This window comes from Sceloporus occidentalis, unplaced genomic scaffold, assembly GCF_023333645.1.
Source record: "Sceloporus occidentalis isolate IW3139 unplaced genomic scaffold, rSceOcc1.0.p SCAF_12, whole genome shotgun sequence".
Taxonomy (NCBI): Eukaryota; Metazoa; Chordata; class Lepidosauria; order Squamata; family Phrynosomatidae; genus Sceloporus; species Sceloporus occidentalis.
Window position 1 is genome coordinate 11165462 of NW_028316992.1, and position 13289 is coordinate 11178750.

The following is a 13289-nucleotide window of genomic DNA, read 5'->3' on the forward strand; positions in this document are numbered from 1 at the left end:
TATTGAATTACTGTCAGAAACATAAGGTAGACAAATTACATATTCACTGCAAGTAAGTTCAAAAATATGCTTTTTCACTCTACCCAGATGTATAATTTGTTAGTCACCTACAACCAGAAGAATAGTAGAACTGGTTATTCTAAAGCAGGAGTAAGAATTGTGTGGATGTTCAAATGCACTAGGACAATTTGGTCTTCCAGGTGTTTGGACTTCAGCTCCCAGAGGTCCCAGTCAGCTTGGCCCACTGTTGGGAATTCTGGGAGCTGAAGTCTCACACATTTGGAGGACCAAAGTTTGGGTATCAATGCACTAAGATTACAACTCCCATCTTCCCTCACCATTAAGTACACTGGCTATGGCTATTGGGAGTTGTAGTCCAACAACATCTACAGGGCCACGATTCCCCCTGCTCTAAAGCATCTCTCCCTATAAATCTGAAGTCTATTCTTCCTTACAATGCAGGCAGGTGGATGATTTTTTTACAAGGGTGGTGCTATTCTAAATGCCAACACTGTTTCATAAATAACTGTTCACTGTTGTGAAGAAAACATATTAAGAAGGAGCCTGAACCAGTTATGGGGGGACTGTACTGATTTGGAGAACTGAATTGCTTGATCCTTTTTCTGGAGCAGTGGGGTTATTGGGTTCGTCAGAGTGCAGGGAATACAGTGCAGGGAATATGAAGGCCAGCAAGTGGAATGACCATGGCCTTGTCAAAAGAAGAGAAATGTGGCAAGCATTAGCCATTTCTCTGTAAGCTCAAGGACTATCATGATGGATTCACCACAGGATTGCTTTGAAGACTATTCAGAGGCTGCAGCTAGTGTGAAATGGAGTGCTGGGTGTGGGGAGAAATTGTTACCTTTGGGGGATGGACAGGATAAGGATATATTCATTCCTGTTGGGGACTGGTCTCTAGGTACAATCCTAGAAGATGGTGTTTATATCTTAATGCAACAGCAAGCAGAGTTTGGAAATACTGTATTACTTTTGGCGACTACAATTCCCAGATTCCCAAAGTCAGTGGGAGCAGATTTTGTGAGATGCAGTTCTCCAAATTAACATGTCCAGACTCTAGTGGTGAAGACTGTAGAGCCCTGCATATGTTGTTGGACTGCAACTTGTTATTTGTGACCAATGACTTTTAGACACTGGGCAACTTCAAGGCATGTGGGGAGGGAGTATTGGTCCTGTAAGAAGGGGGAAAGGCAGGTGGGGACAGAAGAAGAAGGGCTGGCAGGCTGCCATTCCTGATTCCTGGCATCTCCCAGAGGAAACAACTGACTCCCTCTGCTAAAGAGGGGCCAGTCCAGCTAAACAGAGAAGGCCTGCTAGGTGAACAGGGCAAATTGACACACAGATATATACTTTGCATAGTTGCAAATATTTTAGCTTTTAAAAAAAACATTTTGTAATAAGTCTATATAGCTCTTCACATTACTCCTGGGGGGAAACACTTCCCTTTCTGTCACCACAGTTACCACTGATGTTATTTCTAATTTTTCACATGCAAGTGATACATGTTGTATCACTTTCCTCAGGCTGCATCTACACTGCAGAATCAATGCAGTTTGGCACCACTTTAACTGCTGTGGCTTCATCCTATAGAAACCTGGGATTTGTAGTTTGTTGTGGCAACAGAGCTCTCCGGCAGAGAAGGCTAAATTACTGACAATCCCAGAATTCCATAGCATTGAGTCATGGCAGTTTAAGCAGTATCAAATTGGGTTAATTCTGCAGTGTCAATGCAACCTCAAAGTAGGACTGATGGGGATGTAAAAATCCTGAGAGTGTACCACTTTTGACATTGACTCCTTTCCTGTTCTTGACATTTCCTGCCTCATCTTTATGTAGATATCCCTGTATATCCAGCTTATACCCCCTCTCCTGCTAGAGCTAAGGAAATGTGAGCATGGACGACCCCCCCTCTCTCTCTCACACACACACAATGCTGTGTTTATCATTATTTACTGTGGAGAATCTCCAGAAATGACAATCTAGTGAACTCTCTTTGCATGCGGGGACAACATAAAAGCATGAAGAAATGATAGGCCATGAAGGAAGCAAACATTTTAGAGAGTTAGAAGAAGCTATGTTAAGATAAAATGGGTAGAGACATATGCAACATGTGTATGTGCATGCATGTGTGCACCTTCAAGTCATCTGTTATGTTGACCTACTGAATTACATAGGCTTTTCTTAAGGAAGGAATACACAGGTAGTTTTGCCTGTTCCTTTCTCTGAATTATAAGCCTACAGTATCTTCTATCCAAATACTAATCCAGGGCTGACCATGCTTAGCTGCCAAGATCAGATGGGACCTGGTGCCTTTATAGTATGTAGGCTGTAGTAGAAAAAAAAAGGAGCTGGTGTGATGTAGTGGTCTGAGCGTTGGACTATGACTCTGGAGATCAGGGTTTGATTCCCAGCTCAGACATGTAAACCCACTGGGTGACGTTAGACAAGTCACACTGTATGGGTCTGCCTGTGTAAGTCGTTGCAGGATGGGATTTCTGGCTGCTGCAGTCCTATTGCCAAAGCCTTTGTAGGACAGACCCGGGCTGCTAGAGTACTGGAAGGATCAGGGCTAGCCAACAGGCACAGCCAGCTCTTTTCATGCATGGCATCTGGAGGTACAGCAATTTAAGGGTTGCATTGGTCTCTGCATGCTTGCCACAGCAACATGGTCTTTTGTGCTGCCCTTAACAGTTTGTATTTTGCCTTGTTAGCTTTGCTGTGTTTAGACCTGGTCTGTTTCTTGACACTGCCCCCTATCTCTGGCCCCTTGTACTCCTGGAACTCAGCCTTGCAGTGTTTAGTGCTCGCCTGCTCCCTGACTCTGCCTCTTGCCTTTCGCCCATTGGACTCTTGGAACTTGGTCTTGCTGTGTTTATACCTGGCCTGTTTCCTGACTTACCTTCTGCCTTTAGCCTATTAGACTCTCTGAAGCTCACCATTCATGGCCCTGGCCCCAGCAGCCCACCTTGGAATCCAGGCTGCCCACACCTCAGACCCTGATACACATTCACACAGAGGATGGCAATGGCAGCCCCTCCTCTGAAGAAATTTGCCAAGAAAACCCCATGATCCCCCTTAGATTTGCCATAATCCCCCTTAGATTCGCCATAAGTCAGAAATGACTTGAAGGCACACAACAACAAACAACAGCCCCCAAAAGTATCAGCTTACTAGATACTAGAGGAGAGGGTACTTTACAGACCAGTGTCCCAGGAACTGGACACAGAGTAGAAGCTTGGTTCACTCCCTGCAGTTAGCCAAAGGCAAAACCCAGTGTAGAGGACTCCAGAACTGCTTGGTGAGCTAAGCCCCCTACCTTCAGGAGCATGCTGTTTTGGGAGGCTCACAGTGATCTGGTCTACAGAGAATTGTGTCTTTCAACTAGCTTCTCCTGGCTGATCTGGGATACCTCCTTGCTTATCTACCCAGAGAGCTCACCTGCAGAGACATAGGGGTCATTCAGACGTCTTTTTTTTAGTGTGACGATGCAAATCATCTCACTCACACATTCTAGGTTTGTTATTCACATTATGGAACTGCATTGATGTGTATCTCTTATGAGTTCAGCTGCTCGAATGTGCAAGCATTTAAATAAAGATGGAGTTAATGATGTAAATGTATTCAGAACACCTTCAAGGCATGCAGCCCAGGTCTATTTACATCAGTTATTCACACTACTGATGATGTGGGTCTTTTAAAAAAATCAGGGGGAAATCTGATAGTATTTATCCTGGATTAAATGGTTTTTTTTTTTGGCAGCTCCCTCCCAAACTTAATTTGGTGCATTCAGGATGCATGTTGTTAGCAAGACTGGATTTTTCTAAAATTTTGGTGTATGTGGAGTTCTCCCTTGATCCCAAACTGACCTCCTAGGGGTGTCCACCATTATCCATAAGTGAGGAGACCAGGTAGGCAGATGAGTCATCCTCACAAGACCCCTGGAAAAACAACACCTTAGGAAATTTCCAATCGGTGGTTTGGGAGTCGCAAATGGGAAAGCCATTACCTCCAAGCTTAAGACAATACAAATTGTTCATAGTTTCACACTTGATGGGCCAGTGATCAGCTTAACGACTGGCCTGTTTCCCTGCTTGTCTTCCCCTGATTGTTGACAGACCTGATTGCATTGACAGTGCCATGTTAACAATGCCCAAGCATTCAGACACCTTTTGTCCTCACCCTCAACCACCTTTGCCAGAGGTTAGATTTTGCCTATAAGAACCCCCAGATTAGCCTCTTTGGTGGGCTATCTCAGAATTCAACTTGGCTTCACATTACTCTGGGCTTTGATTTAGTTCCGTCGCGGCCAACCCTCCACTCTGAATAGCCACGTCTCAGCCATCACTGGATCCAACCACATTGGATTCCCGGAGGAAACCTATTGGAGTAAGTATAGCCCTTAGTGTTGCCTCACTTTTATTCCCAATCTCCAACCTTTATTTCCTCAGCCTTAAGTGTGCATGTATGTGTGTTTCTCCTCTTTTAATAAAAATTAGACTTCAATTGAAGAAGCCCATCTCTCCACTATTTCTTAAGGTATTAGCTGGTCCCTCCGTAGATACACTGGGAGTCGGTCTTGCGGGGTCTTTGTAACACCCTCCTCTCAGCAAATTGAGCTAATTAAAATTTCCCCTATTTAGAAACTTTCTTATAATGTGAACAAGGGAGATTCAACCCAGATTCACCCTGGCTTATTTTCACAGTGTGAATAATCTGTTAGTTCCCTCTGCATGCTCACTGTGCCACACATACACACACACCTTGGCATCAGGAGGCAGGATGACCCAACTGGAGCCGGCTGTGGTATCCTTCCCCAGTGGACATTGTTGCCCTGAGTCAACACCGCATGGCTTCTTGGTTGATCCTGCCAGTGTCATATGCTACTCACTCCACTGCAGCAATGCAGCCATACCCTGCAGCTGACAGCAGAAGTCAGCCAGAAAAATGTGGCTGAAAATGTCACTGACAGAATGAGTAGAGGGAAGATTTTGCTAATGAGGATAGACCATCACCCAACATGGGAGAGATCATAAGCAACTCAGGGTTGTGGTACAGTGAAAAACATGCCCTGTCAAAGCAACTGCAACTGCAACTGGAACACAATTAAATGGTCAGTCTACTCTTATCACTTGAACAAAAAATCATTGCCCATGATGTGAATGCGCAGGAATTGTTAACTGATTATTTTGGATCATGTGAGTAGAAAAACTGAATGCAGGAATATCCATATGCTATCAGCCACAGTTAGGGTTACATTCACCCCAGGGGGATTTGCCCACAATTGGGTGCTCCCAATGTCATTTATGGCATGGAGGATTAAGTCCTGAGAAAGATAGTCCCATTACAAGATTTAATGCAAAGCAAAATGCTCTTGCGCCAGAAAGGGGCAGCAACGAGCTACTCAGCATTTTCTTTCTTCCCAACTGCTCTTGTGAATAACAAGCAAGGCAAAGAAAGACAGCTCAATTCAAATCGCTGACAAATGGCATGCAAGTATTGGCAGACTGTAATTAAAGCAAAAGCATGCTCAGGGGGAAAGCTATCCCAAAGCTTTGTTTAGAACAACTCCCCTTTGTTGTCATTCCATTTGCAGAGTCAATGCAAGAAAGAATGGATGTCAAATCTTTCAGAAAATGAGGTTTTAATTCTTGGCTCAGTCACACTAACAGGAAAGATTGCTATCAACAGAGCAGCAGGGGCACAGGCAGGGGGGGCAATCCATTTCTGTTCTCCTGGGAGAAGCTGTAATAAGAAAAAAAAGGCAAGGCAAGGTGGTTAGTGTTTTTCTCTTTCCATTCCCCAAATAGCTGTGTTTAGGACGGTCTGAGCCATAGAGATCATGATAGAGAAAAGGATCATTTTGCTTCATATCTTTCAGCTTGATTTCTGAACAGCATAAATATGATAGATGTGTATTGCACTGAGGTGAAATATGAGGTTTGAACCAAATTAGGCCTCTTTAGACACGTTGCAGGTTTATCCCTGAAATGAGTATCACCAAAGCTGGTCCTCACCCAGAGGTTTCATGTGGACTTTAGGTTTTCAAATGGTGATAGGCCAGGGAGTGGGACAGGGGAATTTATTAACAAAACAAGAAATCTGTGCAAATATCTAGTAGCTCAGCTAATAGAGCAGCAGTCTTCAAGGATTATTTGAGTTCTTGCTGCAACTTGCAAAGACTCTCCATATGGTCTGTGCATTTATTTTGTTAGCTTCCTCCTAGTTGCCAAGGCTTGCCCTCTACTCTGTGCCCACCGTCTGGCTAAAGGTGAGTAGCCTAGATTAAATGTTTTGCCTTCCAAATTGTTTAACCTTGATCTGGGAACAGTCCTATTAGCTAAGATTTCTGTTTTAGGGGCCATTCAGACTACCTTTTGCACCAAATTGCAACCCAGTTTAAAAGTGGGAAGTTCCCACTGGTGCCGGGTTTTGCACACCCAGTTCAGGGCAAATCCTCCTCAGTGTGGTTTTTCTGAAGGGGTATTCCCTGTTTCTTTTTGGAAAACCCAGTGCAAATGAATGTGAACTTGGCCCCGATCAGGTCAAGTTCCGGGGTAGGGCTAAAGGTCAGAGAGTGGACAGTGGGTGGAACATGCCTCCCCTCTCGCACAGCTTTTTCTTTTGGTAATTTATTTTGACAGATTATGCGAATACTACATGCTCCAGGGAGGGAACTCCTCAGCTCCCTCTCTAGGCCTCCGGCTCCTATCCGCCCTTGGAGGCCTCAGTGGCGGGAAGCTTGGGCAGACCAATCCTGGGCCCTCCTCTGCCTCCCCTTCCTCCTTCTCTTCCTCCCTCTGGCTGAGAGAATGTGACTTGGCCAGAGAGTGTGTCTTGAACTGGCACTGTGCGGCACAGAGGTGCTCTGTTTCCCTCTCCTCCTTCTCTTTCTCCTGCTGTTTCCCCTGTTGACTGTCTTCTCTTACCTGGGCCTTGCTTGATCTAGCCATGGCAGGGGTCTTTTGGGGACCCTCGGGGGTCCCCGTCCCCTCTGTCATGGCTGGATCGAGCAAGGCCTGGGTAAGGGAAGACAGCCGGCAGGGGTGAGGAGGAGGAAGAGGAGGAGGAGGAGGAGGAGGAGGGAAATAGAGTGTTGCCATGCCGCACAGTGCTGGTTCAAGGAACACTCTCTGGCTAAGTCACACTCTCTCAGCCAGAGTGGGGAGGAGGAGGCAGAGGAGGACTGCTCTATTCAGACTCCCCGCCGGTGAGGCCTCCAAGGGCAGGTAGGAGCCGGGGGCCTAGAGCTGAGAGGTTCTCTCCCTGGAGCATGTAGTATTCGCATGATCTGTCAAAATGACAGAATATGCTAACATTCCTGCCAGTTTAAAAAAAAAGGATGGGGAAAAAGCACCCATACCTTTGGCGAATGGCTGCATGACACATCACCACTGACGACAGCAGAAGTGAATTTGATTGACAACAAGGAGGCTCCATCTTGAAGCTCTCCTTCTGGAAATGTGAACGTCAAGTGGGATAAATTGCACGGGGGATCTTCCATCAGGGAAAAGTTAGTATGAACTTCTTGTTAGCGAATCCGACACGGATCTACCCAGGGCAAATGCCCAAGTGAGAATGAGGGCTATAATTTCAAAACAGGAAAATATGCTCTCTCTCGCTGTCTTTCTGATGTTTGAATTACAACATAAACAATTGTGGTTGATACTTACTGTACATACTTGACCATAAGTCGAGACATTTTTGCCCCAAAATAGCCTCCAAAATTCTGGGCAGACTTATGCATGGGGCAATAGGTCCTTCAACAAAGCCTTTCCCCAGCCGGGCTGCCTCTGCAAGGGACAGCTCAGCTAGGAAGACACTGGGAAAGACGACCAATTGCCCCGCAGCCTCTCCTCAACTGGGCTTCTTCCATGGGGGAAAGCCCAGCTGAGAACAGTCTGGGAAGGTCGAGCGATCACCCTGGAACTTCTCCCAAGCTGGGCTGAACCTTAAAAACCCACATTTTTGGCCCCAAAAGTTGACCTCGACTTACACACGAGGTCAACTTATACACAAGTATATACGGTAACATATAAGACTTAAAGACATCACTATGGGCCAACTCTAGGTCTCTGTGACAAACCTGATGCCATGATCTCTCCTGAGAATTCATCTTCCTTGTACAGTGGACCCTCACCTTATGCGAGGGATCCATTCCGGACCCCCTGCATAAAACGAATTTTGCCTATGCTTGAGCCCCATTCACTTAAATGGGGCTTGTGCATGTGGCGGCGCATGTGCGCCATGGGTGCACACCCCATTCATCTGAATGGGACGCGCCGCCCCACGCGCTCCCACGAAGCTTGACCACATAAGCTCAAAGCCGTGTATAATGCGGGCACACTGTAAGATGAAGCAGACTTAGCACAGCTGTAGTAGATGCTTGACAGCCAGCCTAATAGCCAACCAGATCCTCCTCCAGTCCAGCAAGAAGATGAACTGGAAGAAAGTCATCCCCCAGCCCCTAAGAGAGGTAACAACTCTGGCATAGACCTTCTCACACTGATGCAGTGAAAGGCTAATGCTCATAATTGTGAAAAGTGCTCTTTAAATGCTATCTGGTATGTAGGTGTTTTTCTGAGCGGGCTGTCTTTAAAAGTAGGAAGTCTCCTTCATTCAAGCTATGGAAAGCAAACTTACAGTTTACGTTTTGTTGACCTGACAACTATTGTAATTGATTTATGACTCTTGGGCTATTGATACTTCTGCTTCCACTGCTTGGACTCTGCTCTGATTGAAAGCTTCTTGACTTTGCACTATTTGGTTTCGGATACCATTTGCTGCTGTGGCTTCTAAACTTTGGGCACTCTGAATTCTGGTTTAGCATTAAGAACAGGATACATGAACTGGCAACCGTAATCAAAGTGCCAAGGGTAGAGTCAATGGAAGGGCCTATAATCTCTCACATGCCATTATAATTCAATCAGCCTTGACTATGAACACTCTTTGCAGCATAGTGCCTGCTCAGGAGTCCCCTCCATGTGTTCAGTATAGCTTACTCATATGTAGGATAGAGTGAGTGCAGCTGAAGTTACTCCTCCAGGGTCTCTACAATAATTGATGTACTCATCTTTTTTGTGCTTGGCAATTTCAGACACTTTTGACTGATAAATCCAGAGTGAGATCAGCTATATATGGGTCTTGGTAGTCTAATTTTACCTGATGATTTCCAGAGGGGAGAGCTCTGTTCCTCTTAGCCTTGTCTTAAGCTCCAATTTGGGCTCCATGAACATGTAAAATCAATGCTTTTATAAGTTCCCTTGATTCTGTGTAGTTGGAACTAATGATTGAGTTTAGGCCATTCCTGGGCACCAGAATGAAAAACTTGAGGAATAGTTTCTGAAGGTATAAGTAGGAAGGAAGATTGATCCATTCTTTATCCTTCTTTGAAGGGAGGAAGAAACTGACAGGAGTGAAAATCATGCCCCAATTTTTCTTCATAATGATCTTTTTTGCACGGAGTACAATCAATGTGCCTGTTCCCTTCTCTACGAAACACACCATTGCTTCTCTGGGATTAAATAGTGCTTCACATCTCATGAACAAAAATAGTAGCCCCAAAAGTAGGGCTTTTTCAATCCACAATTAATATTCATTCTTTTAAATAATATTCAGACTTGGACCATATGAATTAATTAAATTAGATGGGTATAAATTTTGCTATTCCAAATATAGGTTTATATTCCCACATTATAGGTCTACCTTATCATAATTTATTCTTTCTCATAGTTAGAAAGAGGCTGCTGTACAAGGAACTGTGGAAAGGTGGGTTATATCTTTTGAGCAGGGACATCAGATCTAAATCTAATTGTCAGTCCCAACTGGAGTAGACTCTTGAATCAGTGGAGATGTGGTAAGTCAATATTCATGAAAGTTTAATTGATTCAATGGTTTTACTTCAATTGAACCTAGCAATTGGATTTAGGCTTGAGTGTATTGTTCTTAATCCTAAAATGCTGTCCTTCCCAGCCTATTATTTTGAGTCTATATGAAAAGCTGTTCCGTTTCAGTTTACATACTGCACCCAGCATTGTTTTGGCTAAAATCTGGGATGGAAGCCAGCAAAAAAGGGACCCTACACTACTCTACAAACTAGCTGTCTCAGTAATGCGTTTCTAATGAATTGCACTTTGCTGACCACTGCCTGGAGACATTTTGTTTGATATATTGTGCCAGCTGTGAATGACATATTGAATCAAGAGAGTAAACAATTTCTGAAAACAATTACAGCATTTTACAGAGAGAATAACGCTGTGTGGCAGATGTATGCATCATGCAAACAGGAAAATTAGATTTAGATAACATTCAAGCGGTTTGTTTCTTATTTTAAAAATCCACAAGCAAAACATACAGTAGCCTTATTTTTGAAGGCCCAAAGGCAGGAAGGAGGAGGATAAATACTTTAATTTTAGAAAGGCTTTTCATTCAAAACATAGTCAGTTAAAAATGTACGTTATCTATGGTTAGGAATGATACAAACCTTTCCATAGTTATTACTGGGAACCTTACCTCCCCCCCTTGCTTTGGAGCAAAAGACATATTTTGAAACAGTGAAAGAGAAACACCCCATCGAAAATGATTCCTTAAAAGCCAGGGGTTTGAGGCTTATGTGTGGGAGGGAACTACTCTGCTATGTCTTTCTGTAATATTCATCATATCTGTATCAATATACCCTTGAACTGTCTCAATTTAGCAGGGACATTCTCAATTAATTCTTTGTCAACCCGCTTTTTCAGTTGCTTTTAGAAAGTCCTGGCTTCTCCCTACCAGTTTCCCCCTTTATTTACTTCAATGGTTGCAAACTGAGTTCAAAGCACAACAGTGGTTTGCCCTGAACTCAGCAGTGCGGAGAGACAAGGAGAAGGCATTAAAAGGGCCTCAGGCAAAAGCAAACTGCTGTCGACTCTTCTAACTTTTGTGTTATTCCTCATGCAAGCTCGACTCAGGCTTGCATCCTTCCGAGGTCGCTAAAATGAGTACCCAGACTGTTGGGGGCAAATTAGCTTACTTGCTAATTAGCTTACTTGCTGTTCACCGCTATGATCTTTGGAATAGCGGTATATAAATAAAACAAATTAATTAATTAATTAATTTTGCCATTGTGACCACCCTCTGATGTTGCTAGGCCACATGTGCCTCAGTTTTTACTTGTGAAATGTTAGCGAGTATGCCAGCATGGTATAGTTTGAACATTGGACTATGACTCTGGGGAACAGGGTTCAAATTCCCGGTCAGCCATTGGGTGATCCACTAGGTGAGCTTGGGCAAGTCACACTGTTTCACTCTCAAGGAAGGCAAAGGCAAACCGCCTCTGAAAAAAATCTCACCAAGAAAACCTCATTATTGGTTCCCCTTAAGGATACTGTAAGTCAGAAAGAACTTGTAGGCCCACAACAACAACCTATCAGTACACTGCTTTACAATTGGAATACATGGGTAGACAAATGCTGAGGGAAACTTAAGAAAGTTCCTTTTTTAGACTACAACTTGCAGACTTTCTCAAACTGGGGATTCTGAGACTTGTAGTTTAAAAAGTACAACTTCTCCAAGATTTGGAATTTAGACACCACACAGTGTTGAGTTGCAGCAAATGCCAGCCTTCCCAATGAAACTTCTGGCAGAGAACAGTTATGGTGCAACATCTCTAAAAAGATTCCAATGTGAAGTCTTTTCAGGGGTGGGGGGGGGGAGGAAAGTGTTTAACTGAGAGAGTGCAAACTTTAGACTGCCAGACATTTTGAACTACCATTTCCACAATCACTATTAGCCATGGTGGGTGGGGATGGTGAAAGTTTTACTCAAAACATCTGGAGGACTAAAGGACCCTCCAGTCTGACTTAATGCTAGCAGAGAGTTTCATTAGCAACCCACACCATAGTGATAATAATTGGAATTATTTTCTGCTCTGATACACAACAGCTCTCCAAGTTGTGTTTTTCTGTCTGATTTCTGACCGAACCTACGATCTTTTATGCAGAAAGCTTGCACTCTGCCACTAAGCTGTGCTGTGGCTCAACTCCAGTTGATTAGATAAATTCCATATCTTGATTTAGGTTTAGAAAACAAACCAAGGACATTATCCCTGGAATCCCACTAGTCGTCCCAATAGACCAATTGAATAAAAAAGAGCATTTACATAAGTACTGTATTGATTCACCATCTAACAATGTGCCTACTTATCTGTGGAGAGCAGTTTTCTTCAATCTGCTACCTTGCAGTTGTGTTGAGCTGCACCCATAGCTAGATGAGGAATTATGGGAGTTGTAGGGAAAAGCATGGAGGGGAGCAGGTGCCGGGCTGACTTAGATCTCATGGGGAACAATTGTATATTGGGCCTTGATATTCCTATCATAAATCTTGAAACCTGTTGACAGGAACTTAGTCTTAAAGGGACATTTAAGTTCTTAGTTCTTCTGTGACAAGATGCTGTCAGCTCAGGTATTTCAAAAGAACTGTCCTAGATGCCCTGTTATGAACTTCCTTGAAATGATCTTTACTGTTTTAGCTTTGTCAGGTTCTTCCTGTATGCTTGTCATTCTTTTTTATTCACCTGGGGGTGAGGACTCTGACTCTCCAAATGCTTTGGCCTCCCAACTGGTCCCTCTCCCCCATGTGATTGTCTACAGTTTTGTAATCTGGACCTCCTGATTCTAGGGGGCCTTTCACACTTTGTTGTTGTTGTGAGCTGTCAAGTCATTTCTGACTTATGGTGATCCCAAGGCGAACCTGTCATGGGGTTTTCTTGGCAAGAATGGTTCAGAGGAGGTTTGCCCATTCCTTCCCCTGAGGCTGAGAGCATGTGACTTGTCCAAGGTCACCCAGCTTGTTTCCATGGCCGAGCAGGAATCGAATCCTGGTCTCCAGAGTCATAGTCCAACACTCAAACAAGCCATGCTGGCTCACAACATAATCAAAATGCAAAATATCCCACTTTAACTCCCATGGCAACACTCTATGGAATCCTGGGATTGGCACTTGAGAGAGGGGCTTTTAGAGCCTCAGCCAGAAAGTTCCTTTGGGGCTTCTGACCAAACCCCAGAATTTCACAGGATGCACCCATGGACATTGTAGTGGATCCATAGTACTATAACTGTGTAGCATGAAATGACCTCCATCAATGGAAGGCCATTGCCACCTGCCTTCCCTAGTGGGCTCAGTCTAACACAGTACAAAATTGTGTTAGATGAGAGTAGGATGTATGGCCCTCCATATATTTCAGACTGCAACTCTGAGACAAATGAGATGGGCTTTTTAGTAAATGCAGTGGGCTC